Here is a 24,559-nt window from a genome sequence, read left to right on the forward strand (position 1 = left end):
TTTTCATATATGGACAATCATAGTTAATCACAAAGTGTTTCTCTCAGGGTCCTTCATAAAGTGTGAAATAAATTCTCCAATAATATGTTTAGTAGAGGGTATCCAATTTCCAATTAAAGAAACATGCTTGTATGGTGTCATGAATTCTTTCCACAAAACATTTCCTTTGTGCAGAAACACTTTATGGCAAATATTTAAATAAATCTATTTTGTCAGGACGACTTAGAGCGAGAGTGTCTCATGAGCCCCCAGCCCACCTCCCCCACCACACACACACCCTAAGGAATAGTCTACAAAATAACTTCTCTTGTCTGTATACGCAGTAAGCCACGGTGGTGTGAAAGGCACTGGTAGCCGTCTCAATAATCTATACGTATGACTCCATAATCCATATGGCTAGCATACCACCTGAGTGATCCCAACAAATTGTTAAGACATACTGAATTATTATCTAGGGCCACCATCCATTTATCCACGGGAGATCCAGTATAGCCTAGACATTTTTTCTTTTCTTTTTTCGTTTTTTTAACTCCTTCTTTTTTTTTAAGGTTCCTTCTATGCTTTTAATCTTTTAAAGAATCTCCATTCTCCCACTTTGTTAGTAACATGAAAAAAAAAAAAAACACAATGAGGCGATCCATTTCCTGAATGGTGGAAGAGCAGATTCACAGCATTTAATTAGAGCTAATTTAAGAGAGTTTTCAAAGTCTTCAGGACCAAATCCCTCAAGGGGAACAGTGATGCAATCATTTGGTGTCTTTTACTCAGGGCTCATCTTTAGAGTTCTTAGTTATGTCTGGGAAAAATTCAGACAGGTGGGCTCAGCTTGATCCCCATGGAGGCAGCATTGCCCTGACAGTCTGATCACAGTTCTAGAAATCCAGTTTTTCTGGCTCTGAGTTACTGACAAGTCTGTCTCTGGCTTTAAGGACAGCCTTACTTGGAGAGCTGTTTCCTTTGATGGGGATGTCAAACTAACAGTGATCACACTATAATAGCGAGGCTTTTTCTCCTTTTTTTATTAAAGCCACAGGTAGAAGAGGTGGTTATCTGGTTTTCAAGTTGAAGTATAAGAAATGAGAATTCTTGAGGCTTCTTTAAAGGCACAAATTAATAAGAAATTTTTAATTGAAAAAAAAAGGCAATTGTGGTCATCTGAAATGCACCTAAATTTCGATATATCATATAAGAAAAACCTCATTAAAAAGCTAGAGGATCTTCTTTTTATTCAGACCAAAGCTAGCATGGTAATTGACTTGAGTGCAGGATTTTAAAAGAATCAGATTTGCCTCTTTCCTCTCAGGTTGTCTTCTCAAGGGACTTTTTTAGCTCCTCAATTCTGAAATGATAATAATAAGAAGAAAAATAATAGTGGAGAGGGATGACTGGTGAGGCAGAAATTTAAGTCTTTTAATGAGAGAATATGCATTTCAAAAACTGCCAATCCCTTCAGCTTCTACAAGTGGAGACATCAATTAGCTGTGGAAAGAACCATTTTTAATTAAGTGGTGTAAAACAAATAGGCATCCATGGTTATGGGGCAAAGGTATTCAGGTTTCCTCTTTATTTTTCCTCAACTGAAGATGCTCTATCCAAATCCCTTAGAATAGAGAGCTCGAAGGATGCTGGAATGGGAATGAGCACATTTCTACAGTGTTTCTGGAAAGAAAGGGATGGAAAACTGCACTCCTGTTCCCTGTGAGTTGCAGATTATTCAAACACTTCTAACTGACATGGCTGAGGTTAGCTAGTGGTTTAGGAGCTTAGGAACTGCTCAGAGAAATCTCATCATGAGGAACAGATTCTAGACTAGAGAGCCAGACTCCAGACTAGGTCTGAATTGTCTCAGCTATGGATTACCTCTGTGGAAAACCTGCCTGGACCAGCCACCCTGGTACAGTGGGTTTGCCACAGAAAAATGCTGTGTGAACACATGTCTGAGTGTGTATATACAAACCTAAGGGTTGAGTGATATTTGAGGTCCAGTTGTCTGCTGGCATTCGGTGACTACAGCTGGGGTGGCCCTGGCTAGGATGGTTACTCTCCCTGTGTGGATCTGCACCATGAGGATGCAGTGGGAAGACAATACCATTTTCAACAGCCAACACCTATTAAGTGAGGCCAGAGGCTGCAGACAACCAACCAAACAACTGATTTCCTCTTGATGGGGTTTGATTATAATCCCAACTGACCTCAGATCTGAGATAGCTTCCCGGTTCTAACAATGCCAAGCTGACTGTTCCAGGCCATATGGAATGGAATATTTAAAGAAAAATTACCCTATTTTGTTCTGGGGTTTGTAAATGCTGGTGAGTCTGTTAAAAAACAAATTCACACACACACACACACACACACACACACACACACACACACACAAAACCATCACCTAACATGTATTCAAAGTATACCATATGCCAGATACTGCAGCAAGCACTTCGCACTTCGTATTAACTCAATCTTCACCATGTCTCATTCTACAAAGGACCCTGCTTTGACAAAAGATCACACATTTATTAAGTGGAGAGCAAGTATTCAAACTCAGTCTCACCTGACTCAATAACAGTTTAGCATATAGAAGAATTCAGCAAGCATTACCATTCTCAAATTTCAAATGCTATTATGAAAATCTCTTAGTAAAGAAAATAATAATTAGCTGAAGCCCTGTTCATTTAAGGGGTTAGCTACTTAATCTTTTAAAATAAATCCCCTAGAGATAGTACTGATTTGTGAGAGATAAATGAAATGCAGTTCCACATAAAAGTTACATTTTCAGAGAATAATTTCTAAGAGAGCCAGAAGGCAGTCAATGATGTTGTGCATACACTTAAAATACCACCTCTCTACCTGTTATACACTGTGTGGTCTTCTCTCTCATACCTAATTTTACTTGTCCTCAACAGATGGCCTTTACAGGTCAGATTTAAATGGAGTTAAAGTTTAATTTGCCAACTTGAAGATGTTTATTTCTCAAAAAGACACTTAGGGAGCCCGAGCAACAATCCAAGTAAAAACCACTTGCCCTTTGGAACTCTCCACTTTTGATTTTGGTCCCACAGTGTTCCCAGTAGGCCTGGCTAAAATCCTCAGGTCACTTCTCATTCTCCCTCTCCCTTCACCTGTCAAGTCAGTAAGTCACCAAAGCCTGTGATCAGCCAGTCATTCATTCATTCATTCATTCATTCATTCATTCATTCATCCCACATCCTTAAGCAGGTTTTTCTTTCTAGATCAACCATCAGATATTACAGATTCCACCAACATCATCCCCACAGAATACTGTAAGCCTCTTCATTAGCCTGCCTATTTTTAGTTTCACCTCCCTGATCCATCCCATGCAATTCCAAGACTCACTCCTCAAAATACTACTTTGTGTAATCAGGCTCAATAGTGCTCTTTTTGATGATTCAGAAATATATTAAATCTTTAGCCTAGCACTCAAGAAAGCACAACGGAGCCCAACCTGCATTTCCAGCTTTTCTTCCACTGCTGTCCTCCCATACTCACCTCTTTGGTCCAATTTAAATGGTCTACTCATAGTCCCCCTCAAAACAACTTGGATTATCCTGTCTCTGCAATTTTTTTTTTTTACTTCATTACTCTAACAAAGAAGTTCCTTCCCTCTTACTATCAACCTATATTCACTTTTCCCATCTTTCAAAGTCCAGGTTAGATCCCATTTCCTAGAGGAAACTCCCCTGTCATCCCAAATTAAAAGAGTCCACCCTAAATGTCAAGTATCTAATCCACTTATGTGACACAAAATTATTTCATGGAATTACCAGTTCCTTTTCCACCTGTATATCTTTATTTGAACTAGACTGTAGAAATCTGCAAGTAGGAACTACATCATATATGTTATTAATCCTTTATGACACTTCTTGTTATATATATTTTTATATATATTTATACTCATAATACTACAAATATAGTATATATATATTTGTATATATATGTATATATATATATTCATATGTCTGCTTCACAAAATTCCAATTAACTTATTTTAGGTAGTCCATCTCTTTGTGAGGATTTGTCTCCACAACCCTTAAGGAATAGAGTGATGGCAGCAGATTGGAATTAGGTCGAATTTAGTTTCTATTTTTGGTTGTTACTTAATATTATGCTTTTTTTTTTCAGAGCCCTAAGGTGAGTTACTGTCTAGTGGCTAAATCAGTTCTGTTCTTCCTCATGTACAGAGTCTGTAATTGGCATAAATGTTCAATTTCTGTGGATATACCAAGTGTCACCCGTCTGAATTTGTGACTCAGATGGATTTTACAGCTCACACAAAGAACAGGGACTCTTTGATGACCAGTGACATCCTTTAAGCTGACAAATCACTTCCTTGTTATCCCTGGCATCTCCCACACCTAGCCCATTAGTAAGTGGCAGCTTTAAGAGATGCTGAAAGTTGAGGCAAAAAATGAGAACCAATACTAGTCATTTAAATCCTGACAGGCCTTAGGCAGACTGGATTTTTCAATTAGCCATTCTGAGACAGATAGAGGATTTTGCTGTTAAGATCAAAAAGCAAAGTCCCATAGCTTTCCTGTGTGGTACGTATTAATGCCTGGGAGAAGTTATGACTCGCATAGTGGCTGGTCACATACATTGTGCCTTACTTTCCTCCCCTTAAATGAGTTAACATCTTCCTTAATTTCACTCAGATGAGCATTATTGATATGAATTTTGCCATTTCAGGTTAAATCACCACTGGCAAGGGCCCCGCAGCTGAAATTCAAACATGCCTGGGGAGTCGGGGACTAGGAACCTGGCTGCCAATGTGTTTTTGTCTTGGAGACTGTGGAACCTCTTGGAAGAGAATTCTTGCTAAGAGGGAATCAGACCCAAAGGCTCAACTGATGAACTAGCTTGGTTTCTGCCATTCCAGCCTTCTAGGAACTCATATTCAGGTTCTAAGACGCTGTGAGTAGAAACTAAAAGACAAGGGAGTGTAAGTTACTACTTTGGAAGGACTTCTAATAAAGGACAACCCCCAAAATATAAGAGAGGCATTTCTCCTGCCTCAATTCACTACAAGATAACCCTCAGTTTCAGTGGCAACAGCAGCCCCTAGAAGAGGCAACAGGGCTGCACAAATGCACTGATGCTCATGAGTGTCTGAAAAACACACCCATGTCGCCTTCTCAGAAATACCTGAGCAAGGTTGTAATACTGTTTAGAGGGCTAGAGTCCAGCCGTGGCCAGTGACAGTGAAATACGGCAGATTTCTCAGAGTGACTCCATTTTTATTCAGGGCACCTTGAATTAAAAAAAAAGAGATGGTCCCCAATTTATAATAGTTCAACTTAAGATTTTTTGACTCTACAATGGAGCAAAAGCTATACATATTCAGTAAAACTATAATTTGAATTTTGAATTTTGATATTTTTCCAGGCTAGCCACATGCGGTAAGATAACTCTCTTGTGATGCTGGGCAGTGGCAGCGAGCCAGAGTCTCAGACAGCCAGGAGATCACAAGGATGAGCAACTGAAACACTTACAACCATTCTGTACTCATACGACCATTCTGTTTCTCACTTTCAGTATAGCACTCAATAAATTACACGAGATATTCAACACTTTATCATAAACTAGGTTTTGTGTGAGATCATCTGCCCAACTATAGACTAATAGAAGTGTTCTGAGCACGTTTAAGGTAGGCTAGGCTAAGCTAAGATGTTTGGTAGGTTAGTTATATTACATGCATTTTCAATTTACAGTATTTTCAACTTTTGATGGATTTATCAGGCTGTAATCCCATGTAAGTTGAAGAAGATCTGTGAGCTAATGTTTACTGTTTTGAACATGACAGTATTTTTCACTTACTAGTTTATCTGATCCTCAAGTCAATTCTATGAGGTAGGTACTGATATTCTTTTTTTCATTTTATAGATAAGAAACCTGAGTCTTAAAGAGATTAATTGGTCTCAAGGCTAGGAGCTGATTGGTGGTAGCCTAGACAGTCAGACTATTTGAATGCTAGGAGGTTCCTGAGCCTAATGGGTAATGACTGAGGTATATGGGCCACTTGCTTGCACTACAGAAGGAGCTACATGGCCTTCTTCTTGTTGTAAAAGCTCAAAATAAATTCTTTGTTCCAACAGAGGCCAGAAGTAGTGCAACTATTTAACACTGAGAACCCACTACAGCTAAGTCGGGATCAGGACCCTGTTCTTTAAAATGAGCCATGAATCTCCATAACCAAGTAAGTGGACATCCCAAAGCAGGCAGCTTGACATCCAACAGACTAGTTGAGACAGGTATGGGATTCTTGACAACTCCTACACCTCCCTGCTGCCACGCTGTCTTTGAGCTTCGTGGTAAGTTCTCAAAGACGTTAGCACATCTAGGGAGTTCTTATCCCCATGTGGACAGATAGGGACTAAGACAGTGTCCCACTCTGCATGTTGGGAAAAGTTATTATTGGCACTTTTTGGGGCTAGGCCTAGCGGCACTGAAATTTTTCCTGATTTTTCCTAGAAAACCACTTCCTCACTCTGAGTATTAGTCACTGGTGTTAAAAATGAAGGAGTTGGAACAGATCACCTCTGAATTTCTCTGTTGGACTAAGAAAGACTCTCTGGATTAGAAAATTGGGAAAGCAACATTTACATTTTTACCATAAAGCTTTATGAAGGAAAGAAGGAAGGAAGGAAGGAAGAAAGGAAGGAAGGAAGGAAGGAAGGAAGGAAGGAAGGAAGGAAGGAAGGAAGGAGAAAGAAAAGAAAATGAAAAGAGAAGGGGAGTGAAGGGAAGAGAAGAGAAAAAAAGAAAAGAAAGAAAAGAAAAGAAAAGGAGAAAAGAAAAGAAAAAAGAAAAGAAAAATTCAAAAACAAGCTAACAGAAATAATACTTAGAAACTGTGGTCACTGTAAAACAAGCTAACAGAAATAATACTTAGAATCTGTGGTCACTGTAAGAAAGACAGAACAGGTAACAGAAAACGAGAGAGAAAAAGAGAGCATCCCAGGGTTAGTAGCTCCTAGAGAGAGGTGAAAAGTTTTCTCCAGGTTTTAACAGAAATAGATTAAACCTTTCTTCAATGTGTTGAGACATCCTGCAGGGCATTTTATGGGCCAAAATAAGTCAGAGCCTTCTCCATTCAAGACCCAAGGTACAAAAGGAATGAGGTGGAGAATACTAGGAAGTTCTGAAAGTGACTCTGTCGGCTGACAATCAGGGACACATTTCTTGACCTTGTAAACAATGGGATTTTTGGATTCATCTCCCTTAGAAGAGAGTTAAACCTTTGTCCCTTAGAATGTTTTAAACTGAGATAGACAAAGAGCTCACTGTTTTAGAAATGCTCTGTATTGTACTAAAGAGCATACTGCAGAGAATGGTCTGATGGGGATCCCCGGTGTAAAGAACTGGGTGACCTATAACTTCTCTATTTTTGTGGATTTCTGCTATCTTAAACCTTTTGCTGCAAGCAGCCAGGTCCCTGAGGAATGGGGAATTGAAATACAACAGGTGGCTTGGCTGGCTCTTTCCAACAGATGTAGAAGAAGCATGCCAAATGTTCCTTCACCAACATCTCTCGGCGTGCTCACATACTCCCCACCACTCCCAGACACCCAAGCACAGGCACATTCAACACACTTTTTCTTCTGTCCTGTACTTCTAGAAGGGCCTACATAGGCAAAGTGAGGAAGACGGTTTAGTAGTGTGCAGTGTTAGAACTCACCATAAGGCAGACACCAGAGGAGACACTGCCATGCTTTTTAGCTCATCATTGCCCTGACGAGGTCCTCAGTTTTGATCAATCTGTAGGAAGTAATGGACAGAGACCAAGGCATCCTGAAATGTAATAACAATACAAGAATACCTTCACTCAGGAATGATTCAGTTCTCTGATAATAAACAAAATAAGCCACCAACTAGACAAACTGAGCTGAGATTATGTTATTGTCTATTACAACTTTAATACCATATAAGTTTTATAACATCAAATCTTAGAAAAGGCCAAAAGATTAAAAAAGAATAAAAAGAAAGAAAGAAAGAAAAGATAATGTCAAAAGATGATTTAGGGAAAGTCAGGGCAAGGTGCGTGGGGGAGGGGAGGATCACGTAATTCCCATTTTCAAATGCCATCACATTTTTACTGAATTGTTTAGTATGCACTAAATAAAATAGTGTCCCTTCACCCATGGGGCTTTCAGCTTACAAGAGAAAATGTACGTTCAAACACCCAATTATAATAAAAGAGGACTTTTAATAATAAGAGAGGACTTTCCTTATCAAGGCAAACAGGCATGATAACACACAGGATGGAAAGATTCTCACTGTAAGGGACTAGTGAGGGCCATCAGAGAAAGCTTCACAGAAGGAGGAGGTTGAGGAAGAGGAAGAGGACTATACATTTTTTTCTTACTTAATAGTCATATTATCCCCAATTTGCAGTTGAGGAAATCAAAGCTCAAAGGGATTAAATAACTTTCCCAAGATAGTGAAGCTGCAAGAGACAGATATTGTGCCCAAGATTGTTGATGTCCTTCCGTCATACCTTGGATGACCCTTGGATGGATCCATCAAGAGTGAAAGGTTTTAGTAACAAGACAGAAAGATCAACATGAGTAAATACACATGGGGTGAAAATGCATTGCAAACTTGGTGAACTTTAAGAAATCGAAGGAGGTAGAAGCATCAAATGAGTAAGTAAGTATATACAGAAGATGAGGGCAGAAACACTTTAAAGTGACACATGGATATAAAAGGTTCAAGTCTTAGAAAAACAGAAATCACAGGCCACTCTTCCAGTTGCCTAGGTCTCCCTCTCTCAGATTAGGCTTGGTTTAGAAAATGCCATGGCATTGGGGGCATGTGTATTAGATACTCGATTCTCACTGGGTGACAATCATGACTGTTCTTTTAACACTGAGATGAGGGATGAATGGAATATTTTAAAGTTTGACTTATTATATGACTTGAAGATAGAGAAAGAAAAGGGGAAGAAAGATGAGAATGGGACAGGAGAGCCTGGTGAAATCAAATCCACAGATTATCCTAAATCCATCATGTGCTTACAGAGCCTGTAAAGCACTTGAAATTCTATCACTGGCACATATTAACCTATTGCCAAAGCTTTGGAAAATGGAGCAGAAGGAAGAAGCATTTTGTGTACATAATTTGTACAAAAAATATCAGAAAAATGAATCTCTCTTTGGCTGCTGCCAGAAATTGAACTTTGTATGGAAACTTCAAATTTCAGCCTAATCTTTAGACTTCTCAAAATACTTTATCTGTTGACTCAATTTATTTTCAGGCTACAATTACACCAAATATGTGGTCTACAAAATGTACACTTAGTATAATGTAATGACTGTAGTCAACCATCGCCACACTACATGATAAAATCCTTCTATGCATGATAAACAAATTAACTCAGCAAATGTCCAACTTGGTCTTTTCGAAGATCACATTTCTTACTCAAAGAACAAATCTGGATATATTTTCCTTAGTACTACATTACTTCCAGAATATAAATTTTCCTGTCTATATGCTTCATTATCTTTATAAATATCAAACAAAAGTGCTTTTCATATCTCCCTGCTAAGCGGAGACCAATCCAGAAATTTGCTGGGTTTCTACTGACCCAGTAAATGTAAGACAGAAATCTAAAGGCTCTTCACATTGTTTATGCTGAAAATGTATCAGATTCTATTCTGAAAGTACACTGACCTATAAAAAGTATTTGTCTTGCTCTGGTAAATAGGGGCTCTATGTAAATGGATATCTCAGTTTGAACTGAAGTTTACTTTGTTCTAATTAGAACTGATGTATCAGATCACTTAATGATGTCCTTGTTACACGGAGAATCATCCATTCCCCAACTTGTCTACACTGCAGCATATGGTACTTCACTGAATGCAAAATGAATAAAGAAAGAATTTTTTTTAATCCTACAAAATTGAATAAATCTCTCTGAAGATAGATCATAACAAAGAGAAAGTCTGTTGAAGTTGCCATTCTCAAAAATGCATTCCTCAGAAATAAGAATACCAAACAATGTTCACAGTGGATTTTGTCCAATCTTGCAGCCCATAAGATCAAGAATCCAAAGGCACTCTGGAGATTCAAACGCCAAGATAAGGAACTCTATCAAGACTGCAAAACCTTGTTCAAAACTTACAAGGGTATTCGGAACCTGAATTTTAATTTAGCATTCTTTCAGAATAATTTTCTTTTACTTCCTCTCGCTGTTTGCTCTGCTGATGCCCCTTGAAAACAGCTCAAGTGGCACCTCTTTGCAAGTCCTCCTCTAATTACCCAGTTCCACTTAAACATCCCCGCTCTGTGCTCCCAGAGCCCCTTACGCACAACCCTAAAGCTCCTTACTCTATTGGTAGTCTGCGGCTTGTCTGCTTGTCCTTTGGGAGAAGAAGATGACCTATCCACCTTGTTTTCTTATTGCCTCGCTCACTATCTGGGACAGAGTAGCTGCCCAGTATGCTTCTTTGAATGAATAAATGACAAATGAGCAATATATCTATCCATATAATAGGAAGATCATTTTGTACATATGTTCAAAATTGCATCCTCGGACTTTTCTATTTATTCTCTGCCCTATATTTTAATATACAAAGACATTCTAATTTTGGCCTCTGAATATAATCTGGCACATTTGACTTTCAGCACTATGATTTCCACCAGGCAACATATCGCACCAAAATGTGAAGAAATACAAAATATACACATATTTTACCTAAATATTACTTGAAACAATGGCATGGGCTTACGAGCACAGTGATGAATTTATAATCTGAAATTCAGTGATTGTGTTCCACTGTGACTTGGGTATATAATTCTTTCTTCAGGCAAGGGCTGTCAATAGGCAGCTTCGAAAAATAATGAATGTTTGCAGTAATAATTTCATGGGTTGACTGAAACTTAATAGCTTTTATTTCCAATTTAGACTTGTGATGTGTTCCAGTAGAAACAGTCTCAAATGAAATATAGTCTAATACAGTACTATTTAACCCTCTCTTATTTTGTTAATCCTCTGTTGCTGTTTTATTTGGTTTTGTGTTTATAGTCCTAGCAGACTGAGTTAGCCATCTCACTTTTTACTTTGCTGGCTCAGCCCTTCTCCATTTACTCTCCATCACCCAGAAGATGGATGTCTGATGACTAATTATCTGATTGATGAGGACCCTTGCTTCAACTCACTAATGCCAACCTCCCTCTTCACCCTATACTATTCAGTATTGGGCACATGAGAAACAAAAAAAGACTAAGTCTAGATAAGTTCACCCTGCTTATTGTCAACAGGTCTAATTGGGGACATTAAGATTCTCAAATTAATAAAAATCTTTGGTATTGGTAGCTATGGAAAAGTCTGACTGCTAGGAATATGGAATTTGATGGGCTTGAGTTTTCAGACCTACGGTATAAAGACAACTGAACAACTTGTCATTACATACAGAGTACAATTAGCATTTTGAGAAAGGCAGAAAGGAGGCAAAAACTAGGCTGGTACTGAAACCCTTGGATTGCCGAGAGTATGATATACAACAGAACATTTGTTAAAATAATGACACTTATTTAGGATATGCATAAGGTTGACTTGGGATGGTTTTCGAAATTACAGTGTGTATCTACCCTAGAACAAATGAATCAAAAACTCCAGTGTTAACCTTGACACAGCATTTTAAAAGCAATCAAACTCTTGGGTCTGGCACATATTTCTGGGTTTGGTGCACACTTCTGATAATAAACTATTTCTTAACAATTCTCCAAATAGTGCCAAAACCAAATAATTTGATGGGAAAAAAACAAAAAACACAAATGGCTTCAGGTGGTTAAAGAACAAAAATTCTCTAAATTCTCTGTCATGGTACTCATGGCAACAATGTTACTATGTTTTTTTGTGATATTAATGGACAGAGAAGTATCAAAAGGCACAGACTTGATCTGCAAAAGAACAGGTCAAGTCAATACATATAGTAAATACCTTGAATCATCTTTTATCTAAACTAACCCCCCCCCCAAAAAAATCACATAACTCACATAACTTCACCAAGAGCTTATTTTTAAACCCAATGAATAAACCACTGTGGATAATGAGAGTTCGTTTGGTGTTCCCTCTTGTCTACTCTAGAATTAAAGAGGTGCTAATACAAATCTAGTAACTACATAATCTACGAAGGGAAGCAATAATGTTATTAAACCACACCATTTTAAAATATTGTAGAAACTAATATAAAAGATGTGATGAACCAGAGGATGTTTCTTTTCTTCCAGAATTGATGCCAAAGTAATTGAGAGCAAAAGGATGAGAGCAGCAGCACCAGAAGAAAGAAATTTTCAATAGAAACATAACATCTGGATGGGATCGATAAAAGAAAAAGGTTGGTCTCTTTGGTTCAAGTAAATGACTCCTCTGCAGAGTTACAATATAAGGGACAGAGGAGCCAGAGTTGACCTCTTTGCCAGAATAAATGATTCCCTGGACAAAAATCAAGAATGCTTCCATGTTCTCAACAGTACTCATCATCTTGCTGGCCTTCCGTCAATGTTAATAATTATAACATGTCTGTCCCTACTGTGACCTCTGAGAGGACCTGTCTTCCAAGTCCTTTCTCTTGAGAAGAGCATCCCGATCCCTCTGCTCCAGGGCCAGCCCACTTCCTTTGGCAGGGATGGCCGTCATCCAGATCCAGACCATTCCTGCTGGCAGCTCTTGTCTGGATCCAATTGGCCTCAGCTGGAGGCCCAGATGGCTCATTCCTTATTCCTCAGCAGGGTTTCAGCAGCATCCACCCCTTCCGGGTCTCTCTGCCATTAGTGCCATCAGGCCTTGAATGTTTTCCCTAAATCCTAACAGCAGCTTAGTAAAGCATGTAGATCTTATTCCCATTGAATAGACAGCAAGAGAAGGAAGATAGCTTCAAAAAGCATACAATATCTTTGTAAATGAGTGATGTCCAATTATGAAGTGTTCTGAAAGCCAGTTTTTATTTACAGCATTTCCTGCAACTGTAAATAACCTTTATATATCTATATCTATCAATACCTGTTGATTTATCCATCAATTGTCAGATCAGACTGACAGATGGACAGAAACTGAAAAATACCATATACAGATAAAGATACAGGCATAAAAAGAGAGACAGAGATAGAATATATAAATATCCATATTACAGCTACAACTACATAAATATAGACATAAATTTTTTAAACACAGATACTCTGCTTAAAATATTATAATAGATAAATCTGTATCTATGTTCATCTACCTATATGAACATTTTTAAGAGTTTCTGACAATTTGTCAGTTGACCTATGGTTGCCATGCTATATAAGATTTTCACCAAAATTAAAGAATATAATTGGATGATTTGACTTAAAATACAGACTCTATGCCAAATGCAAAACTCAGTCTGGGAGATTTGCTAAGGTAGCCAAAACTGAGGATATATTTTACTTTATTTGAAATACATATCTGGGATGATATGAGTTGGGTAACAGAGGGGCACCTGGGTAGCTCAGTTGGTTGAGCATCTGACTCTTCATTTTAGCTCAGATCTCAGTCCCAGGATCATGAGTTCAAGCCCCATGCTGGGCTCCACACTGGGCATGGAGCCTTGGGTTACAGAGACTTGGTTCACTCTGTGAACCCAACAAGCCTTTCAGTTATCTTCCAGAACAGGTGAAGTGAGAAAATATGCTAGTTTCCTAGGGCTCCTGTGACAACTTACCACAAACTGAGTGGCTTAAAACAAGAGAAAGTTGTTCTTTCACAATTTGGAGACTAGAAGTCTGAAATCAGGGTGTTGGCAGGGCCACGCTCCCTCTGCAGGCCCTAGAGAGGAATCCTCCCTTGTGTCTTCTGGCTTTTGGTGGTTGCTGGAAATGCTTCCCACTCCTCCATTTATGGTAACATAAATCCAACCTCTGCCTCAGTCTTCACATGCCTTGTTCTTCATGTATCCTCTGTGTCCTCAAATCTTTCTCCCCTTATAGAGACACCAGTTATTGGATTTAGGACCCACTCTCATCCAGTATAATCTCATCTAACTTGACTACATCTGTGAATATTGAATCCCAAATAGGTCATATTTCCAAATAAGGTAACAGAGGTTCAAACTTTAACATATCTTTTAGGGGGACACAAACAAGCAACAGGAACCATTTAGCCAACATGAGTAGAGATCCACATTATGACAGGGACTAATACCAATCTGGAGAGATAGGCCCCAAGCTATAAATTGCTATGAACACAAAAAATAGAGCTGTAAGTAAGACCCTAAAAAGGATAAAGAAAAAAATATTATTCAAACTAAGATACTTTTTGATAGTGAAAGTGGATGCAATGTATAATTATATTAGGACAACAGGAATAAACCAGCACTATCCTGAACAAAGTAAAATATATATTTACCCTAGCCCTAAAAGGAAAAGTCACATTAGACTCTTGAATTATTTTGCTTTTGAGTTGCTTCTCAAATGGGCAACTTCACACATAAGGTGCTCTAGAGTGAGGCACAGCAAGGATTTATATATTTAATCATAGATAATAATTTCTTTCGAGTGACACTAATTTATTGAAAGAAACTATAAACACTAAGATGTATTATTTTTGTTTATCTAATAATCTGCAACTGCTTTAGCTGTGAATTTTTTCATGTACTTGTAAATAGAGACTTAGGTACATGTAAGTCTCAATTTCACCTTCAGTGTATGCTGGTTAGGAGCTCCCAAAGAACAGTTCTTATGTTGTCTTTCCTCAGTATATTTGATCACATCTGGCAGGAATGTTACTGGTTATCTTCCCCGAATCTTGTTTTCTCACACCAGCAAAATTAAACCCATCATCTAAATCCTTAAGAATAGAGTGGGGGTGGGCAGCCCGGTTGGCTCAGTGGTTTAGCACCGTCTTCAGCCCAGGGCGTGATCCTGTAGACCCGGGATCAAGTCCCAAGTCAGGCTCCCTGCATGGAGCCTGCTTCCCTCTGCCTGTTTCTCTGCCTCTGCCCCCCCGCCCCCTGTCTCTCATGAACAAATAAATAAAATCTTAAAAAAAAAAAAAGAATAGAGTGGGGGACTGTACAATATGTGCTTAGCTATCCAAAGTCACTGAAATTCAAATGCAATAACAGAGTGAGAAATTTTAGTTTTGCTTTTATTTTTGTAGAAGAAGAATGTAGGGGAAATAAACCTCAACCAGCTGATAGTTTATCTTAAGAAGTAGGTCAGCTCACAGAATGAAAGGATGACTGTTTAATTAACTAGAAGCTTGCAACCCCAAAGTGGGCAAACCACTGTGTTTGTCTTTTTAGAGATTAGCTTTATCAACATCTTACATATCTGCTGGGTCCTAGCTAATAACAATCAATTACATAGTTTGGAGCCCCTCGATTACCTCCCCACAATGTTAGGCACTAGGGTAGCTATGTAAAAATAAAACACATCCACAGACATTTTTGTTGAATATTCAGGATATACTTACCCACCTAACTACAAAGGTAATAGCAAACTGGTGACCCTATCTAAAACTAAGAGTGACTTAAAGCCGAATGCCAATCGGTATGGACTAGAATGACAAAGTAACTCACAGAATGAGTGTTCTAGGTACTGCTCCTTGAAGATGACAAGATTGGAGAAAATCTCTCAAGAGAGAAAGAGAGTGTACAAGAGCACAAAGGAGAGAGAAAGGAGCTAACATTACTGATAACTATTATGTGCCCGTCAGAGTGCTGAACACCTTCCTTGCGTGATCTAGTGTGACCCTCACAGCAAGTATAAGTGACAGAGGAACCAGTTAAGTGACAGAGCTGGAAGGCAGCAGAGGAAGTATCTGAGCCAAGATTCTCTGAATCCAGAACATACTCTTGTGCCATGCTCCTCTGTGGCACCTATTCCACCAAGTAAGGAGACTGGCCTGGGAGCAATCCAGGCCTGAGAGCTGGAAAGGAGAAGACCCTCAGCATAGGGAACTTCAGCATTCTGGAGGACCTCTTCAGGAAATGGTCACCACAATGAGGTGGTTTCCTAATTTGGACACTGGCACGTAATCTTCATTTTCTCTTCTACAGACATTTAAAAGAATCACTCTAAGATTTTGGTTACAAGAAAATGTGCAGGGGGAAGAAAGTGACTTTACACAGCTGTCTGTGGGAGTAATTTTTAGCAGCTTGAATTTATATTAAAATAAGCTATAATGTAAGTGTAAATGTGATGAGTCAGTATACTGCCATTTTGTACATTTCAGGGCCATTTTTCTCTACTTGTTTGACATGATTCACCAGATTCTTTTTTTCCTTTCACACAGAAAGAACCATACAAGAAGGAATGGGAAAAATAATCACTTAACTCCTTCTAAAAGTTGTTCAGCTTAGCTACACACTCAGGGGTCAACGTTTCAAAAGTTTTCAAATCATTATTGTGCAGGCAGCCTATAGAAGAACGACTAATTGCCAAAGGGCAGGAAAGTCTGTTGGATTAAGAAATGCCTTGGACTAACAGAACTTTTAATGTATGCTTTCTCATTAGTGGATAAGAATCTATGAGTTTCTTAGTTCACAATGATAAAAGGAGTTATTGATGCCATCTCTTTACCTCTACACATGGGACCTTGTTTCCACTGGTTAATTAGTGTTGGTAAAGCCATGTGAAATCCTAAGATAAAAAGGCTATATATATTATACACATGAGATGTTGGTAAATGTGTCATCAGAAGCATTATTTGAATTTTCTTAAACTGAAATATGGATTCTGCTTAAGGCGCTTCATGTACTTCAAGATGAGAATTCCAGCAAAGTAAATTTTATACTCATTAAACTTAAGGTTTTAGTCAGGTGAACTCATGTGGCTAAACATGTGTAAAGGTGTTCTCCTCCCTTGGTTCAAACTCTGCAATGCATCTACTCACAAACAGGTTAAGAGCAAAACAACTGGGGATCCCTGGGTGGCTCAGCGGTTTAGCGCCTGCCTTTGGCCCAGGGCGCAATCCTGGAGTCCCGGGATCGAGTCCCACATTGGGCTCCCTGCTTCTCCCTCTGCCTGTGTCTTCTGCCTCTCTCTCTCTCTCTCTCTCTCTCAAATGAATAAATAAATAAATCTTTAAATAAAAAAAAAAAGAGCTAAACAACTTTGCTTCCTCTGTAATTGACTAGAAAAAGAAAAAGGGAGAGGTTAAAAAAAAAAAAGTTAAATGTTTTTCCAAGATTGTGGAACAGTAAAAGCCCCCCCAATCTCCCCCCTCAATCAGAATACTGGCAAAGATGAAGAGTTTTACCATGTACTAGACTCTATGCCAGGCATTCAAGGCACACCCTGACCATGACAGCCGAGGCTTGCAGTCTAGCCAGGGAGGCATAGAGGTATGTCAGCGGTGAGGACAAAATATGGTAACTGATGAGGAGACTCCTCTCAGACTTGGAAGTAGTCTGAGCCATACCCTCAAAGAAGTTAAATCCATTTGGGCAGACAAAACCAAATTGAGAATAGAGCAAGAGCTAATGATATGGTAAAGAAGCGTGCAAAGATCAAATCACTAGGGGCAAGGGTACATCACTTCTCTGCCTCCTCTCTCCGACACCCCCTGTGCACCATGAAAGTTTTTGTGAAAATGAAGAGCAGGATATCCATAGTGATGCAAGCTCCTTGAAAGAGGTTTAACATTTGTCTGAATATAAGTATGCTCTCTGGATCTCTCGCAAGAGGAAGAGGTAAATCAAAATTGCACAAGGAAATATGAGTGAGTGTCAGTTATTTGACTGAAGGCAGGAGCACGTGGTAAAGAAGCCACATGGCAAATGCATCAGGTAACCTAGGAGAGGGCAGGAGCTGGTCAAGAATCTGGTGAGTCAAACATGTGGCCCTTTGATCTGAGTGGGAGTTCAGTAAGTGGACCAGAAAATTGCAACAGGAGGTATAATAGTAAAGAGAATAATTTTACTTTTCTCTAGGGAAATTCTAAGACCTAATTACAAAACTATTGGGGTAAAAGTGGGTCCCAAGATCCTTTTAAATGTCAAATCTCTCCTAACACTGTACAAGTTGTAGTCAGAAACCCAGCTGTTTCTATCACCAGGAAAGAGGCAAAATAAGACTGAGGCAGCTACATTAATTTTAATGCACTATCCAATGCACTGCTCACTCGAATGGGTCGGCTTCCATAAAAGGATTGCTTATCAGACACTTGAGTTAATCTAGCGGTCAGAGACTTCATGATCTTCTGTGTACCCCCCCTTTGTTGGTGTGGACTCAAGTGTTGCTTTTCTGGGAATGAGGATCACATCACTGTGATCTGGGAAGCTGTCTCTGGGAAGGGCCACCAGCAAGAGGATGGCCAGGATTAGGTGGGCCCACGTGCTGATGAGCATGTGTGATTATGCACGTCAGAAGTACAAAGACAGAACAGAGATGAGGAAGGAAAAGGAGTGAAGGGAATAGAATGAGCCAGATAAAAGTGTAGAGTAGAAAAAAAAAACACACACACACAGGGGGAAAAAATGAAAGGAAAAGAGAGGGCAACAAAAGTATAATAAGGGCTGAGAGTGAGGAAACGACTCGTTAAATGGAGTAAGGAGATGATCGTTTATGAAAGTTTTTTATACATAGCAGCATTGTTTCCAGCCCACATGTATATGTAGTTTTTAAAAATCTGACTGGAAAGATCACCTTGAGTTTATAAAAGGGTTCCCTGCAGGGGAGGAGCAGAGAGAAGAACGGGACTAAGTGAAGCCAACGTTACCTATGCATAAGTCAAGAGCATCACGTGAAAATGGCTCCAGTTTTAAATTCCAGGTGGGCTCATGCGTGTTTGTTGTATTAGTCTCCACAGTTGTATGGTGTCTGTTTAACTCTTCAAAGTAGAAAAAGGAGAGAAGGAGAGATGAAAAGGGTTTTGATGACAAAGTACAAAGCATCCAGGTACATGGTCTACCAGCTAATTACCAGCCAAAGGAGGCAGGCAGGTACTTAATGGCTCAGCATTCTGAGAGTGACTGGAGGGCAGCTTCCCACCCAGGAGAATGATCTTCGTGTTCCTCCTGCTTTTCCCACCACCATCTCCAAGAACCCCTCTGGCTCCTCTGCTCTCTATCAGTGGTTTGGCTTTGTTTACTTTCTGAGGTTGCTGATTACCTGATGCGTTTCTGTCAGCTGAAATTTACAGACACATTACCAGGCTTGCCAGGCACTGCGAGCTACAAGACAAGAATTTCCTGAGGAGGAAAGTGCAGGGTGCACTGCTGGGGAGGCTTTTATTCCCTTCTGAGCAAGGTGGTGTGTCCTAGCTCTGTTAATGCCATTAGTGTGACCTGTTAAAAAACCCTCACTAAAATTATTGTTCATCAGGTGTCTGCATTTCTGAATGGCAAATTGTCTTCTAAGCCAAGAAATAATAATATAATAGATACTGGGGGGCTTTTTCTCTTTTTAATATAATAGACACTTGTAACACAGAATCTTACTAATAGGTTTTGTTTACCAAGCATGAGAAGCTTTTCATATCTCAGGGAAGGGTGTGGAGTTAAATATTCCAGCCAACAGGTTACGCAGGCTCTGAATTATCGCAGAGCTGAGAAAAAGAAACTGAGGAGCTTTGAAAGACAAATGAATACAAGAAAGTACATTAAAAAGGATTGATTTGTTTATTTTATTGTGATGGGGCTACAGTAGCCCAAAGGAGTGGACAGGTTAATCAATTGCCTGAGGTCACATATGATGAGGTTAGTAGCATATAGAATCAATGGCTAACCCTACATCTCAAGGGGAAAAGCAATGACATGTAGGGTGGCTTTTAGATATCCTTCAGGCACAAAGGGGAGCCTTAAATACAAAATCCCACAGTCTGAGAAAGTTTCATTGCAGGTTAGAGGTAAAATGGGATTCTATGATTTAAGAAGTACCTGGTATTTTTTGTATATTTATCTATTATAAGTCATGTCAATACCCACTATCAGCATACTGGCCCCATCTTACCAGAAATGAAACTAGGTAAAAAGTGGCTAAGGGTCACAAAGCAATGCAGATTATAAATTATCACTTCTAGGCCTGTTGCTTAGCTACCAAACCAGCCTGTCTTCTTACCCTTACACTGCCGGCAAGCATCATCTGCTGTTATTTAAATATACTTGAGCAAATGCTGAAGTTAGAGACCAAGAAATTATTATGTAGATACAATTAACTGAAAGAAAAACTCTCGAGTGCTTAAGATAAAATCGACTGCCTGGCTGAGAGTGTGCAAGTACTGAAAGGGTGAACTGTGGCTCTGGAGTATTTCTGGTCCACGGGTAGAAATTTCACTAGTAGAACTGGAAGCAAAGGAACAATTGATCATTCACCTGAAAGCAACCGACAGACAGCACTGTCTCTTTGGTGGTTTTGTGCTAAAGAAGAGACTGGTTTGTTTCCTGTCTGATAGGAATTGACAGTTCAGCTGCCAATCTTCTAGCCTCATTATAAATACATGCTATATACATGACCATGTGCACCCAATCCATGTGGAATACACACAAAGAGAGAAATGTCACTCCCAAGTATGTTTACAGAGGCATTAATTTAAGGAAATAATTGGTACCTTGTTTGACATGGTAACACCCAAGGATTGCATAACCATGTTACAGTTCTCATTATCAAAGGAGTGAAAGAAAGAAAGAAAGAAAGAAAGAAAGAAAGAAAGAAAGAAAGAAAGAAAGAAAGAAAGGAAGAAAGAAATTGAAACAAGAACTGGAGTTCTGGCAGATGCTTCTCTTGTATGATTTTTTTTCCTGAACAGTATAAAATGCAGATGCAAATGAAAAGTGAATGTTTAAATGTGTTTTGTATAAATGTGCGGAGTAAACATGTCGAGTGGCTGAATTAGTTGCATGTGTTGAGAGAGAAGTGTGATACCATCTGAAGAGCTAAAATTGGAGGTGAGCAATGACAATGACCGAGAAACAAATTGTCTAGGTGTTCGTTTCAATAAAAAAAGATGAGAAACAGAGCAGGGAGGCTAGAAAGAAGGTAGGGGAACATTCTGATCAAATTGTGTTTGATCAGGGTTTGAGAGGTGCATGGGGAAAGGAAGGTGGGCTCAGTGCACGATCAAGGGAGGGAAGAGACAGAGAAGATCATACCAACATACTCTAATAAGCAACCGAATAAATGTTAATTTTAAGTTAACCTACAATGGTGATATTAATACAAGGAAAGTTAAATGCGTAGATGCAAGCAGCATATTAGATAAAGAAGCATGCTATTTGGTAACTAAGAGAAAACTAAATGCTCATATCATGACAACTTAGTTATCCAATTGGTGTCCCAGGAAGTCATCCTAGAATAATGAAAGCTTAACCCTTAAATCCCATTACAAAACAACATAATCATTTTGTTGAAATTCTGACTGAGATGTACAAATATCCTCCCTGATCATCTAAACATACAGAATAGGATTTACCCTTTTCTTAGTAACACAGAGTCTTTCTCATGAGCATCATGCTGATGTTCTCAATGTATCAAGGCTATTGATGACTTGGGACTTTAGCCTGGACTCACTGAATTCCTCCAACCTACCAGTCTATCCCAGTTGCCAGTTTTTAGCATCTCTTCCCTTATGTGGTAAGTCCAATGGTATGGAGGGCAGCCTCTACACTGAATGACCTCAGACTCTATTGCTCCAATTACTTAATCAGTTTCTTCCTTTGTCCCTGGGCTGGTTTCTTATACATCCTTTGCTCACTCTCTGGTTGGAACCTAACATGAAGTAAAGACTGATGGGGAGAAATTAATTTTAGTCATTTTATGGCATACTGACTCACAAAGGGAAAATGTGGTTCTACTCTACCAAGTAGCAAAATGTGTGAGATTCATGCATGGGCTGTATTCTCATTTAAAGATACTTTCTGCCAAGTATTAAATAGTGAAAATTATATTCCACCTAATAGATAAGGCAATGGGGTGCCTTGGTATTATCACCTTACCTTCTTTCAACTCTGATTTTCCCTTTACACTTGCCCTTGCTTAGACTTCTCATACTTAGCTTTGGTCATTTTCCAATTTTTCACATTGCTATTTCATTGCTGGAGCCAAAGCTCCAAAGAAGCCTGCTTGTTTTGCAGTCCAAGGTAAGATGTACACAAAAATAGCACTTTTATAAAACAGGTTACCACTTTAAACACAAAATCTTCCATGACTACTTCTTGTCCATTTTTCCTTCTTTCAGAAAAGAGAGGCAGGAAAGGTTATATGAAATGAGGTAAAGCATTTCCTCCCTTGAGAATCTGCTTGCTCAATAACTTAAGCTCTCACTACCACACCTAATACTCCCTTTGGTATCAATGTCTTAGGTATAAGATACAGCCACACTGGCTGTGGAGGTGTACCCAAGCTTAACACAGATGACCTGGATGCCTCAAGGGAGAGTTTTCCACACTTCCCTCTGAAATTAGTAGGCATAGATAAATGACTTCTCTTATTTCAGAAGGAAAGAGAATTCTGGGTTTGTCATTTGGCTTTGTTTTGTTTCTGTCCCTTACTTAAAAGGGATGTATCTTGTACTCAGCAGTCAGAAAAATTTCTCCCTTGCTTAGGCATGTCTGGAAATAATGACAAAGAACCAGAGACAAAGAGTTAGATGAAAAGTCTTCATGCATTAATAACTAGACATGAGAAAGACCCTCCAACTAAAAGGACAACATAGATCTCAAGGAGGCTGGAAAGAGTATAGAGAAGACTAGATAACCAAAAAGCAAGAATGAGTTACTGACCTAGACTCAAGCAAGAGAGATACTACTCATCCCTGAAGTAGTAGAAGCAGCTGCTGGCCAAAGGACAAGCTGTCCTTATATGATGTTTGACTGATAAGAAGATGCCTCCAACTCAAAGTCCTCTAACTTTCTGGGGTTACTCTTCCTGTAAGTTATATTTTAAATAGCTCAATCCTCCATCCTTCATAATCCTGTGAGGATTTTATACATGTCACAAGAACTGTGTGAATTACTACAGTCAGATGATCTCATAATCCCCTCTTCTTCTGCATCATAACAAAACCAGCAATCTAAAATTGAATGTCACACGTCTGTGTTTTTAAAGTCCTTTAACCAATCTTGGTCACCACAGAAATTTCTCAATGGAAAATCTTTCCTCTCTAAGCTCCACTTCTCAACAAATTGCTGTATCACCCACCATAAGCTTCCTTAAACTTCCCCTTTTTGTAGTGTCCCTAATCTGTATCTTCCAGGCTAAGTAACCTCTAGATTCTCTTTCATGTAGTTATTTAATGCTCAGCTTTGCCTTCTACTTCATAATCATAACTGCACACTGGACTCACCTGAGAAGCACACAGCATACCAATGTACAGTCCCCACCCTACACCAAATGGACTATAATCTCTGTGAGTGAGGCCAGAATATCATTATATTTTAACAGCTCCCCAGGTGATTCTAATGTACAGCTCGAGTTGAAAACTTTTCTAGCTCAGTGCTTCTTAAGCTTTAATGTGTATAGAAACCACTGGAGGATCTTGTTAAAATGCAGACTCTGATTCAGTAGACTTGAGGTAGGGCCCAAGATTCTGCATTTCTAATAAGCATCCAGTACCACACTTTGAGTAGTAAGATTCTAGACGAGTGTTTTCCAAAATTGCTGCACACTAGAATTACCTGGGAACTTTAAAAACTGATGCTTGGGGGGCAGCTCAGGTGGCTCAGTGGTTTAGCACAGCCTTCAGCCCGGGGTGTGATCCTGGAGACCTGGGGTCGATTACGTTGGGCTCCCTGCATGGAGCCTGCTTCTGCCTGTGTCTGTGCCTCAATCTCTCTGTCTCTCATGAATAAATAAATAAAATCTTAAAAAAAAAAAAAAAACCCTGATGCTTGGGTCCTAGTCCAACATGAGAATTTTTAGTTTCTCAGGTGCTCCCAAATATCAGGTTTAGACCATGAATACAGGAAGAATGAGTCTGTCATATCTGTCATCTCTTCCATTTCCAAACAAAAAATCATCTCTCCAATAGGAGTCTAGCTGCTCCCCTTATATACAAAAGCTTCTGCAGTTGGCTCTTATTTTAAACAGCATTTTCCACGCCAGTTAAGGGATACTGTATGTGCATCTAATACAGCTATTCAGTAAAACAGTATTAATTACTGTCAACTAATACTTCTATTTCCAAAGACCCAATACAGTAATACTTTTAAGTATTAATCCTAGCAGATATTTCTAAACCCAGATGGACTTTTTCACCCATCAGTTCTCAATAATAAGACCAATAGAAGATCATTCAATAATTGGTACCCTGATAATGGCTCTTAATAAAATTGGTACTTAAAAAAGGATGCCAGGTACTTAAACTTACCTTGGGGGTAGTCAATGAGTTATTCATTGCATATGGGTCCCATCTGGATGTCAAGATAATTACTGGTGAGTTTATATGAGAGTCAGAGTTGATTCCAGCATTGACTTTATATGCAAACATTCTTTGTTTAAATTCTTTCTTCAGGGGCGCCTGGGTCTTTCAGTCAGTTGGGCATCCAACTCTTGCTCTCAGCTCAGGTCATGCTCTCGGAATCATGAGACTGAGCCCTGTATGGGGGGCGGAGGGGGGGGGTCCACACTCAGCGGGGAG

At 39.2% G+C, this 24,559-nt stretch overlaps 1 long non-coding RNA gene and 1 other non-coding gene across 13 annotated transcripts in view; one reads left to right on the forward strand and one right to left on the reverse strand.

The window, feature by feature from the left end:
- Positions 1-24,474, reverse strand: part of LOC102155839 — an 81,073-nt gene extending 56,599 nt beyond the window's left edge. For 9 of the 12 annotated variants that reach the window (XR_005383295.1, XR_005383289.1, XR_005383294.1 and 6 more), the window contains exons 1-3: positions 22,704-22,924; positions 18,704-18,814; positions 7,691-7,803 (exon numbers count right to left, since the gene is read on the reverse strand). This is a non-coding gene — a transcript (uncharacterized LOC102155839). Of the gene's footprint in view, positions 1-7,690; positions 7,804-13,703; positions 13,962-18,703; positions 18,815-21,917; positions 22,652-22,703; positions 22,925-24,289 lie in introns of those variants that run through there. The other 3 variants (XR_005383299.1, XR_005383298.1, XR_005383297.1) reach the window with 3 other exon arrangements.
- On the forward strand, positions 4,837-12,410 carry LOC119867326. The gene is made up of 3 exons (XR_005383300.1): positions 4,837-4,926; positions 6,108-6,208; positions 12,247-12,410. It is a non-coding gene; the product is annotated as an uncharacterized LOC119867326 (long non-coding RNA).
- Positions 24,475-24,559: the final 85 nt, after the last annotated feature.

Source organism: Canis lupus, chromosome 33, assembly GCF_011100685.1.
Source record: "Canis lupus familiaris isolate Mischka breed German Shepherd chromosome 33, alternate assembly UU_Cfam_GSD_1.0, whole genome shotgun sequence".
Taxonomy (NCBI): Eukaryota; Metazoa; Chordata; class Mammalia; order Carnivora; family Canidae; genus Canis; species Canis lupus.